Below are 11,881 nucleotides of genomic sequence, written 5' to 3'. Positions count from 1 at the left end.
CATAAAGGGCTTTAAAAGAAATGCCACAGTTGGGCGTTTGAGCGACACCACATAAAGGGCTTTAAAAGAAATGCCACAGTCGGGCGTCTGAGCGACACCACATAAAGGGCTTTAAAAGAAATGCCACAGTCGGGCGTCTGAGCGACACCACATAAAGGGCTTTAAAATAAATGCCACAGTCAGGCGTCTGGGCGACACCACAAAAGGGCTTTAAAATAAACAATCATATTGAATATCCCGGAGGTAGAACCATCCCAGAGATACTCGATAATAACAATAATATCACGGGTTAGTCAACAATAATAATAATCATAGTTATCACAAGTCACAAGTAGTAATTCCATTCCTGGTTAACAGTTTCACCTCCGAAGACCGACACTAAGACCGACACTTGACCCATCCCAGACTGTAATCCTTAACCATGGACACGGCTATTCGAATAGGTTTAATCTCTGCAGAGGGTGTACTCTTTACCCACGAGTAACGGATTTCTTTAGTCCATCGGGACTAATTCCGTCTACAGTCTTTTTGTTGAAAACACACCTAACTTGCACACACCAGCTTATCTCACACGTGTCTGGAATCACCCACGACACCTGTTAAGCAAACTCTAAGTGGGGAGGCTACAACCTCGCATAGCATGGGATCAAATTTATATCGCACGCTCTAAGGGGTGGCCTCCCCTCTCGGTCCCAACCGGAAACACCCATGCCCCCGGACCAGGTGGCCTGCCTACCAGCTACAACCGGTATCTTCCACCATGGCCTCTCTGTACGGTGTGTGCTAGAAAGAGGTTGACAACTTACTGAACCGTACTCTACTTGCTGTAGAGACGAGTGGTAGTACGAAACAAGTATGGGGGTTACTGGAACAAGACTCGATCTACGGTCGACTCAGGAGGTTTAAGTATTCCCTGCATGATTAGCATGACGAATATATTTCAACCAACAGAGTCACCGCTCATATCACCTTGCCATGCCATACCAGACATAACCGTCCCGACGGAGACCGGCGACAAACTCATGCCTACCCAAGGCAGAGGTTTTCCCGGGTTCCTGCCGGTATGCATGCAAGGCACATGAGGGTGATTATCATCACAAGTGTGTCCATTTCCAACAGCATGGAAATCAATAACATGCACCCATGCATATGATCATATCACATGAAATAACAAGTTCTTCGAAATGCGGTGGTGTTATAAATGTATCAACGATCACACCAAAAATATTATGCCGGGATTCAGAATGCTTGCCTTCAATGTGTGGAAAGGCAGGGTGCACTCCAAAACTTGAAACATTTCTCCTCTCTTCAAAAATCCTATTTTAGCAATATAAAAGAATTAACACACAAAATAAAAACAGCACCAAAAGTTGTCCTGAAATTTTTTCAAATAAATCTTAAAATAAACTAGGTGAAATTTGAGAGAGGTAGGAAAAAGAATCATTTCATTTGGAGTTGTATTTAAAAAGTTATAGCCAGTCAAAGATTTGGTCAAATCTGTTTTTAAAAAAAATAGAAAAAGAAAACGTTTCAAACGAGATTACGCTTTCAGTGCAGAGGAGGCGTACTTGAGGCTTTACGCCTCCACTTAACCACGTGGACCGGCGCTGGGTCTCTGACGGTGGGCCCGCCTGGCCCACTGGTCAGGTTTGACCAGTCGCCCGCATCGTCTCCCTCCTGTGCCCGAGTGGAGCGGGGATCCGGCGATCATCGCCGGCGAACGGTGGCTCCGTTCGGAAAGCTGAGGCCACCAGTGGATTCAGGGGGCCGAGGTGGTTACTCCGGTAGTCGTAGGGTCGTCGGAGGCGGAGGATATCGCCGGCGGCGAGCTCCAAGGCAGAGGGAAGCTTCGGGAGCAAGATGGATTTGGGGCTACGGTGGTTCCCGATCAAAATTGAGTAGGGGGATGGGTTCACGGGAGGATGAAGAAGTTTCTGGCAAACAGAATGGAGAGGGGGAGGCCCTGGTGGTGCCGGAATGGCCGGGGCAGTGGCAGCGGCAAGAGTTACCGGAGATGGGGAAGAAAGCTCTCCTGGGTCGATTGGCGAGCTGGGGAAGCGTCATTGGGGTGGCCTGAGGTTGCCAGTGTGCGGGAACGGCCCGGGGCGTCCATTTATAAGCGAGGCAAGGCGGTTCTGCGGTGGCCGTGGATAAGCTTCCGGCGAACCGACATTCTGTAGCAGCAGGGCATCGTGGCGGCGACGAGCGCTAGAGGACATGGCTGCGGATGAGCTCGCGCTGCTCCAGGGGCCAGGTGGCGAGCGGGAGGGGTTTGGGCGGTGCTGCCCGTGGCTGGAGCCACTGCAGACGCCGGAGTGCCGCCAAGAATGCCCTGGCGGCGGCGCTGTAGCGTGCCAGGGTGGTTTGGCGCGATGCTGCGAGGCGGGGAGTGCGTGGCGAGGTGCTGCCGTGTGGGCCAAAGCTAGGGGGCCAGCGTGTCGGCTCGGGCGCGGCATCGTGCAATACGCGCGCTCTGGGCGCGTCCAGTGCACGCACGGGAGATGTTCGACACAATGCCGCGGCATGCTACAGGTCGCAGGTGAGGTTGGGGTTTACCAGATCGAGGTTAGGAGCAACTGGGAGTCTAGTGGACATGCTAGTTTGATCAGAGGTGCAAGCTCACAGTGAAATGCCAAAACTCATGTCAAAACTGGTCATGCCTACAGGGTGCTCGATAGAATGCCACATGCACCTAGGCAACTCTTGGGGTGGCCAAAACTTCCAGATTGGGGTCTCTTCAGATGTACAAGGGGGTGGTGTGGTTAGTTGGTCAAATGCAGCAACTTGTTAGTGCAAGTTTTACAAAACTTCAATTCTGGACAGGAAATAAATAGCATTATTTCATGAACCAAAAATGATCCAAAAGGTTCATGCTCCTGGACTTAAGGGTTTAACATGGAGGACTACAAGTAGGAGAAAAAATCAAGGGTTAAAGAGCAAGCAAAAATATGGTTGCTGTACAAACCATCAAGTTGGTCCAGAATGAAAATGAGGTTGATTCACTCAAATTTTTCAAAGAACAGCACGAGGTTTTTGCATAATGTGGAATCTTAGGCCATTACCATCATCCCATAATTTTGGTGGAGGCTAGAAAGAATTATTTAAAGGAGTTGTAGTGCAAAATTGCCCACTGGACCAGAGAACAAAATTTGCTGTAGAGCTCAAAATATTACATAAAATAAAGATGTTTTTGTACAAAAGTGATTTAAAAACATCACATGACATCTCCAAATTTTGGTTGGAATTTTAAGTGAATTTATCAAATGGTTGTAGTTCAAATAAGGCCATTTAACCTTGAAAATCCATTCTTCAAGAAAATAAAGATCAAGCAATTAAATTAGTTAATTAGTTATACTGATAAAAGGAAAGTTTTTAGAGGTTAAACAAGTCCAATAACATATTTGAAAAGTTTTCTCTTTGGGAAAAACTCATCATAACAGGGAAGGAGATGATTTAAACAATCAAAATGGAGCTCCGAAATTCAAAGTTTTAATTCCTGGCAAAATTTTTAATTCATTAAAACAAGGCCAAATTTTTGGGGTGTCACAACACTATCCCCCTTGAGAAAAATCTTGTCCTCGAGATTTGTTAAAAGCTGTGTTAAGAAAATATTACGCAATAAAGATGTGGCTTTAGTGAGAGGGCAATAAGTGGTGAAAAACCACAGTGTGAAAACTGGTGCTGCGTGGAAAAGTCTACGGTTCGAGACAAAAACGTGAGATTTCTACGCTGGATAAAAATTTAGAATAACTTCTAAATTTAAATATACGCTGGTTGTACCCGAGAGCACAGTGCTCTCTCTGGCCGACAGGTGGACCCGGGGTCCACTGTCAGCCTCTTCTTCTCCCTCTGGCTCTTTCTTCTTCCTCTTTCCCGCGCGCTTTCTCCACCGGCGACGCCTAGTGTGTAGGGAATCTAGGCCGTACCGTGGTAGTGCGCGGCGTGCTAGCTGCCGGTGCAGCGTGCACTCACCTCGCGGGCCAGCGCGCTGTCGGCACTACTCGCGGATTCGACTCCGAACACCGGCGATCGGCGACGAGCAGTGTTGGTGGACTTTGCCCACCGTACACCGAGCTCGAGCTCTAAAATGGCCGGGGTGCCTCTCTCTTCTTCCTCACACCTGGCCTCACTTCTCCTCCTCCTCCCTCCATTACTGCTTACAAAAGCTCGGGTTAGGCCCTAATGGCGGAGGCGATGCTAGACTGGTTTGCGATCCTGATGTGCGGAGGGCTGGCGACACTGCTGGGGCTCTCTGTGCTCCTGTGCGCGATGATCCTTGACGATCGTCGCGACGCTGCTGCTTGGGTGTTGGCTCTCCGCGGTGGTGGTGATCATGAGGAGTAGATGGGGTGTGCCGGGTGCTAACTGTTGTTAGGGGGGGTGATTAGCTGGATGTAACACCATTGAAAGGTTTTGCAAACAGTGTATGTGTTCGAATGGTAATGGTTGTGAGTCTGCTACCTGGTGCTGTGTGAAGTTAATACATCCACGCCGTGAGAAGGTGTAGATGTAGCAACTCAGGGAAAAGAAATCTCACTCCAGAATTTCGCGAGGAAAAACAGTTAATTTAAAGGAGTATAAATCACAACAAAAACTACATACATTAGTAGAAGCCAAATATTTGACTCGTCGTACAAACTCAAGATATCACGCATAGGTCACACACATAAATAAATGTTGCAAATAATGAACACTGCAGCGATGTCTAAAATGGAAACGGTAACTGGACGGGGTCCCTAGAAAATGTCTCTGGTACTGGGATACACTCCTCTTCTATCGGGGGAAGTGGATTGACCAGTCGATGTATGCGTCTCTCCGGGTCGGGCCTCAGTGGTCTGCCGATGGCAATCTGAGGATTTAAATCTGCGAGGCTCTGGAGATAATCCATCACTCGCTGGTTCAAATGCTCTTGAGCAATGATGTACTGGATAAGGTTGGCTAGCACTGGGTCTCTCTCAATGCGTCCACCGGGAAAAGATGTTACTTCTCCGGGTGCTGCACGGCTCGGAAAGTAATAATATCCTCGTTCGCGGGCATAGGGTACTGCGGATCGAAGACGAGCAATCGCTTCTTTCGCAGCAGCTTCTATGGCCAGGTGTGGGGTTGGCATAGATTTCCCCACGAAGGAAACTTCTGTTGGATCTTGGTTGGGGTCTACAGGAGGAATCTGTACTGCTGCCCAATATTCCGAGGTGGATGGGGTGATTCTAGATTTGAACAGCTCGTACTGGGGTGGCTGGGTAGAACCCATGGTACTGCGGGTAAAATCCCACAATATTTTGACAAAGCTACCTGGGGTTGCATCTGGGGTTCTCAGATGAATGCTGGGGCTCGGCATGACAGGAAAAAGTTGTGAGTGTGGTGCACAAGGTGAGGGTTGCTGGGTAAGGTCACAAGGTGGCCTTTATATAACAATGGAGCCGGATTCGTTTTACCGTGGTGAAAGGTAATAAATTTGCCAGCTTAGCTCCAAAGGTCAGGTCAGTGTCAGAGATACACATATCTCATAAAGAGACGTGTTACTGTGGTTGTCGTCGGGTTGGTTTTGGTAGTTGTGCCCGGAAAATGTGCAACTATGCGCTGACCAAATATGCAAGGCTACTATTAAAACAGAGGCACAACGACAGGCTGCGTTAATATACACGGTCGCATGATTACAAAGCGAGGATGCACTGAAACTCGGTGCTACTCATACGGCTTAGTCTACCTCGTTTATGTCTAAACGGGCGTGCCTGGTGGATATCGAGGCTTCTCCACGTGTCTCACTGCTGGGATTAGTCGGAGATGGTGGAGGAACTGCAGGGTCGGGGTAGTGATGATGACCATCGCGGGGATTGTTGGCCACAACCCCGTTGGAGTGTGCTCCCAATATGCGACGAAGCACCTCTGGGGTTATCGCAGCACCTTGGCCGATGGCTGGGGCAGGCCTCAGGGACTCGATCGGGTGTCCAAACAGCACAACTGGGTTGTCGGCGTTGGGCTCGTTCTCTTCTCTCGCCGGGGCTCGACGAACCAGCTCTCCACGAGCTGCGATTAGATCAATAGTGATTTGATCGCACAGTTCCTCTAGTGCACTTACATAGCGCACCAGGTGCAACAATGCAGGATCTGTCTCGTGATCTCCGTTGGCCACTTGGGGTGGTCTACCATAACCTTCACGTCTGGGGTAGTAGTGGAACGAGCGACAGTTAACTCTGGGCGACAAGTGCCTGAGATGAACTATAGCCTCTCGAGCCGCTAGTTGTATGGCTTGTGGCTCAAAGGAAGTTGTTCTTCCGGTGAACCTGTAGGGGCGCTCGGGTGCTATACCCCTACCGTAGATGTGTACAGTGGCCCAGAATTGACGGTCTCCACCGCTCATGGGTCCTTGGTACACAACAAATTCTGGTGGCTCTTCTAACGCATAGGCACGACGGGTGAGGTTTGAGAGTATGGTCACAAAACCTCCAAGGTTGGTTGCTGTGGTTTCATTGTGCACGACAGGGCCAGGCACTGTAGCTTGGTTTGGGGGTAGTGGTTGTGCTGTGCTGTGTTGGGACTAGTGTGCCCCTCTTTATAGGAAAAGGGGACGGAGTCTTCCTTCGCACGCTTGCGAGAAAGGACTATTTAGGGGCCGGTCACTGGCGCATGAGTGACATGTTAGGTTGATAGGTTGGGCACCGACTGCCAAAAAGGTGTTGGGTCACTGTGTGGCTATCTTGCACGAGAAGCTTGGCTGGGGTTTGGCTAAGGTCTAGTGGGTTGGTTTGCCTAAGTTTTTCGACCTGGCTAAGCTAGGATTAGCCAATGGTCAGCCTGGCTCTGATACCAAGTCTGTCACGACCGGTTTTTCCGGGTAATAAATTTCCAGAAAAGACCGTCGTGCTCATCAGCCCCAGGATTACTGTTAGCTGATGAGGCTCCACTTGATACAGAAATTCCAAGCAGAATACAACATATGTAGTGCAAGACCATTCTGGCCTGTGAGTACAACAAATGTTTTCTAGTGGTTGATGGCGGAAGCGGTTGGTGGATCATCAGTGTCTATGGGACTCCAATTCCCACAAGAACAGCTGACCAGGTTAACTCCTATCTTCGCGAGGCTGCTATCTCCATTGTGTGGGTTCCGGGGCTGGCATCGCGTCGCGCCCCTCCGTGCAAGAAAATCTGGCCAAGACAATAGCCAGGGACAAGCGAGTGAGTACTTTGAATGTACTCGCAAACATTATGAACACAGGTATAATATAACAATGATGTGCTAAAAATATTTTATGCTCATGACGTCAGTCACAAAAGATAAATGAAACTCTGATGCGTGCAAGCAAGTTATTTATAAAAATGCAATAACATGGTAGTATTAAAATTTATGAAACAAATAACAAGCAATGCCACAGTCGGGCGTCTTAGCAACACCACATAAAGGGCTTTAAAAGAAATGCCACAGTCGGGCGTCTGAGCGACACCACATAAAGGGCTTTAAAAGAAATGCCACAGTCGGGCGTCTGAGCGACACCACATAAAGGGCTTTAAAAGAAATGCCACAGTCGGGCGTCTGAGCGACACCACATAAAGGGCTTTAAAAGAAATGCCACAGTCGGGCGTCTGAGCGACACCACATAAAGGGCTTTAAAAGAAATGCCACAGTCGGGCGTCTTAGCGACACCACATAAAGGGCTTTAAAATAAACAATCATAGTGAATATCCCGGAGGTAGAACCATCCCAGAGATACTCGATAATAACAATAATATCACGGGTTAGTCAACAATAATAATAATCATAGTTATCACAAGTCACAAGTAGTAATTCCATTCCTGGTTAACAGTTTCACCTCCGAAGACCGACACTAAGACCGACACTTGACCCATCCCAGACTGTAATCCTTAACCATGGACACGGCTATTCGAATAGGTTTAATCTCTGCAGAGGGTGTACTGTTTACCCACGAGTAACGGATTTCTTTAGTCCATCGGGACTAATTCCGTCTACTGTGTTTTTGTTGAAAACACACCTAATTTGCACACACCAGCTTATCTCACACGTGTCTGGAATCACCCACGACACCTGTTAAGCAAACTCTAAGTGGGGAGGCTACAACCTCGCATAGCATGGGATCAAATTTATATCGCGCGCTCTAAGGGGTGGCCTCCCCTCTCGGTCCCAACCGGAAACACCCATGCCCCCGGACCAGGTGGCCTGCCTACCAGCTACAACCGGTATCGTCCACCATGGCCTCTCTGTACGGTGTGTGCTAGAAAGAGGTTGACAACTTACTGAACCGTACTCTACTTGCTGTAGAGACGAGTGGTAGTACGAAACAAGTATGGGGGTTACTGGAACAAGACTCGATCTACGGTCGACTCAGGAGGTTTAAGTATTCCCTGCATGATTAGCATGACGAATATATTTCAACCAACAGAGTCACCGCTCATATCACCTTGCCATGCCATACCAGACATAACCGTCCCGACGGAGACCGGCGACAAACTCATGCCTACCCAAGGCAGAGGTTTTCCCGGGTTCTTGCCGGTATGCATGCAAGGCACATTTGGGTGATTATCATCACAAGTGTGTCCATTTCCAACAGCATGGAAATCAATAACATGCACCCATGCATATGATCATATCACATGAAATAACAAGTTCTTCGAAATGCGGTGGTGTTATAAATGTATCAACGATCACACCAAAAATATTATGCCGGGATTCAGAATGCTTGCCTTCAATGTGTGGAAAGGCAGGGTGCACTCCAAAACTTGAAACATTTCTCCTCTCTTCAAAAATCCTATTTTAGCAATATAAAAGAACTAACACACAAAATAAAAACAGCACCAAAAGTTGTCCTGAAATTTTTTCAAATAAATCTTAAAATAAACTAGGTGAAATTTGAGAGAGGTAGGAAAAAGAATCATTTCATTTGGAGTTGTATTTAAAAAGTTATAGCCAGTCAAAGATTTGGTCAAATCTGTTTTAAAAAAAATAGAAAAAGAAAACGTTTCAAACGAGATTACGCTTTCGGTGCAGAGGAGGCGTACTTGAGGCTTTACGCCTCTACTTAACCACGTGGACCGGCGCTGGGTCTCTGACGGTGGGCCCGCCTGGCCCACTGGTCAGGTTTGACCAGTCGCCCGCGTCGTCTCCCTCCTCTGCCCGAGTGGAGAGGGGCTCCAGCGATCATCGCCGGCGAACGGTGGCTCCGTTCGGAAAGCTGAGGCCACCAGTGGATTCAGGGGGCCGAGGTGGTTACTCCGGTAGTCGTAGGGTCGTCGGAGGCGGAGAATATCGCCGGCGGCGAGCTCCAAGGCGGAGGGAAGCTTCGGGAGCAAGATGGATTTGGGGCTACGGTGGTTCCCGATCAAAATTGAGTAGGGGGATGGGTTCACGGGAGGATGAGTAAGTTTCTGGCGAAGAGAATGGAGAGGGGGAGGCCCTGGTGGTGCCGGAATTGCCGGGGTAGTGGCGGCGGGAGGAGTTACCGGAGATGGGGAAGAAAGCTCTCCTGGGTCGATTGGCGAGCTGGGGAAGCGTCATTGGGGTGGCCTGAGGTTGCCAGTGTGCGGGAACGGCCCGGGGCGTCCATTTATAAGCGAGGCAAGGCGGTTCCGCGGCGGCCGTGGATAAGCTTCCGGCGAACCGACGTTCTGTAGCAGCAGGGCATCATGGCGGCGACGAGCGCTAGAGGACATGGTTGCGGATGAGCTCGTGTTGCTCCAGGGGCCAGGTGGCGAGCGGGAGGGGTTTGGGCGGCGCTGCCCGTGGCTGGAGCCACTGCGGACGCCGGAGTGCCGCCAAGAATGCCCTGGCGGCGGCGCTGTAGCGTGCCAGGGTGGTTTGGCGCGATGCTGCGAGGCGGGGAGTGCGTGGCGAGGTGCTGCCGTGTGGGCCAAAGCCATGGGGGCCAGCGTGTCGGCTCGGGCGCGACATCGTGCAATACGCGCGCTCTGGGCGCGTCCAGTGCACGGACGGGAGATGTTCGACACAAAGCAGCGGCATGCTACAGGTCGCAGGTGAGGTTGGGGTTTACCAGATCGAGGTTAGGAGCAACTGGGAGTCTAGTGGACATGCTAGTTTGATCAGAGGTGCAAGCTCACAGTGAAATGCCAAAACTCATGTCAAAACTGGTCATGCCTACAGGGTGCTCGATAGAATGCCACATGCACCTAGGCAACTCTTGGGGTGGCTAAAACCTCCAGATTGGGGTCTCTTCAGATGTACAAGGGGGTGGTGTGGTTAGTTGGTCAAATGCAGCAACTTGTTAGTGCAAGTTTTACAAAACTTCAATTCTGGACAGGAAATAAATAGCATTATTTCATGAACCAAAAATGATCCAAAAGGTTCATGCTCCTGGACTTAAGGGTTTAACATGGAGGACTACAAGTAGGAGAAAAAATCAAGGGTTAAAGAGCAAGCAAAAATATGGTTGCTGTACAAACCATCAAGTTGGTCCAGAATGAAAATGAGGTTGATTCACTCAAATTTTTCAAAGAACAGCACGAGGTTTTTGCATAATGTGGAATCTTAGGCCATTACCATCATCCCATAATTTTGGTGGAGGCTAGAAAGAATTATTTAAAGGAGTTGTAGTGCAAAATTGCCCACTGGACCAGAGAACAAAATTTGCTGTAGAGCTCAAAATATTACATAAAATAAAGATGTTTTTGTACAAAAGTGATTTAAAAACATCACATGACATCTCCAAATTTTGGTTGGAATTTTAAGTGAATTTATCAAATGGTTGTAGTTCAAATAAGGCCATTTAACCTTGAAAATCCATTCTTCAAGAAAATAAAGATCAAGCAATTAAATTAGTTAATTAGTTATACTGATAAAAGGGAAGTTTTTCTTGAGAGGTTAAACAAGTCCAATAACATATTTGAAAAGTTTTCTCTTTGGGAAAAACTCATCATAACAGGGAAGGAGATGATTTAGACAATCAAAATGGAGCTCCGAAATTCAAAGTTTTAACTCCTGGCAAAAATTTTAATTCATTAAAACAAGGCCAAATTTTTGGGGTGTCACATATCCTCGTTGTCATTGTGTGTTGATGACTTGTTGTATGTAATGAATGGTACATTTGCAAATGCATGTCATAAACTCAATTTATGAATGGTTTTTGAGTCACTTCTTGGAGTGTGAGTACCGTAGTAGTATAGCCAGCATCCAGTTAGTATATGAATTTGCCACATCACATAGAGCCAACCTAATATTGGAGTATGCTAGCCCTCCACCGGCGCGCCGCTTCAAATGGCGGACGAAGTGAGAGGTCGCGTCAACTTGTGTCCAGATCTGAGATGCCACGTGTACCAGATGAATGACTCCAAGTTCGACCACCATGATGCAAGGTGCGAGCCGAGGAACACTGTTGTAGAGACCCCCCTCATAATTTTCCTACATTGGTATTTTGATTCATAGGATAGAATGCTATAGGATTCTTCCTATGTAATCATGTTTTAATTGGCAATCTAGCATCCGCTCCAACTTTTGTTTCACTTCCTTTGTTCCTACGAAGAGAGTACTTACTCTAAATGATGTGCCGATGCAAGAGCCACCTATATTAATTAATCATGCTCTAAAAATGTGGACCAGCTTTGGCTATATTATACTAGTACTGTACTAGGTTAGTAGGTGACCTTGTGCTTGGCTCTTCTGCTCTTCTGGAAGTCGAACAATAATGATGGTACTACAGTAGTACTTCTGGCAATCTGACACCAAATGAACTGCTGCACGTCCATCGCTTGTAAGCAAAAGTTTCTCCTCATGTTGTGAGCCACCGCGCACGCATTGGTGAGGGAGAAGGCGTAGTAAGCAACCTTCTCATCGAGTTGACGGGACACATCAAAGTTAGTTAGTACTCTCTTCAAAAAGGGCCGACCATGTCCATGGCTACCATCCCATGCTCTGTCA

The sequence above is a fragment of the Triticum dicoccoides genome, chromosome 3B, assembly GCF_002162155.2.
Source record: "Triticum dicoccoides isolate Atlit2015 ecotype Zavitan chromosome 3B, WEW_v2.0, whole genome shotgun sequence".
Classification (NCBI taxonomy): Eukaryota; Viridiplantae; Streptophyta; class Magnoliopsida; order Poales; family Poaceae; genus Triticum; species Triticum dicoccoides.
Note: the sequence above shows the minus strand (reverse complement) of the source record.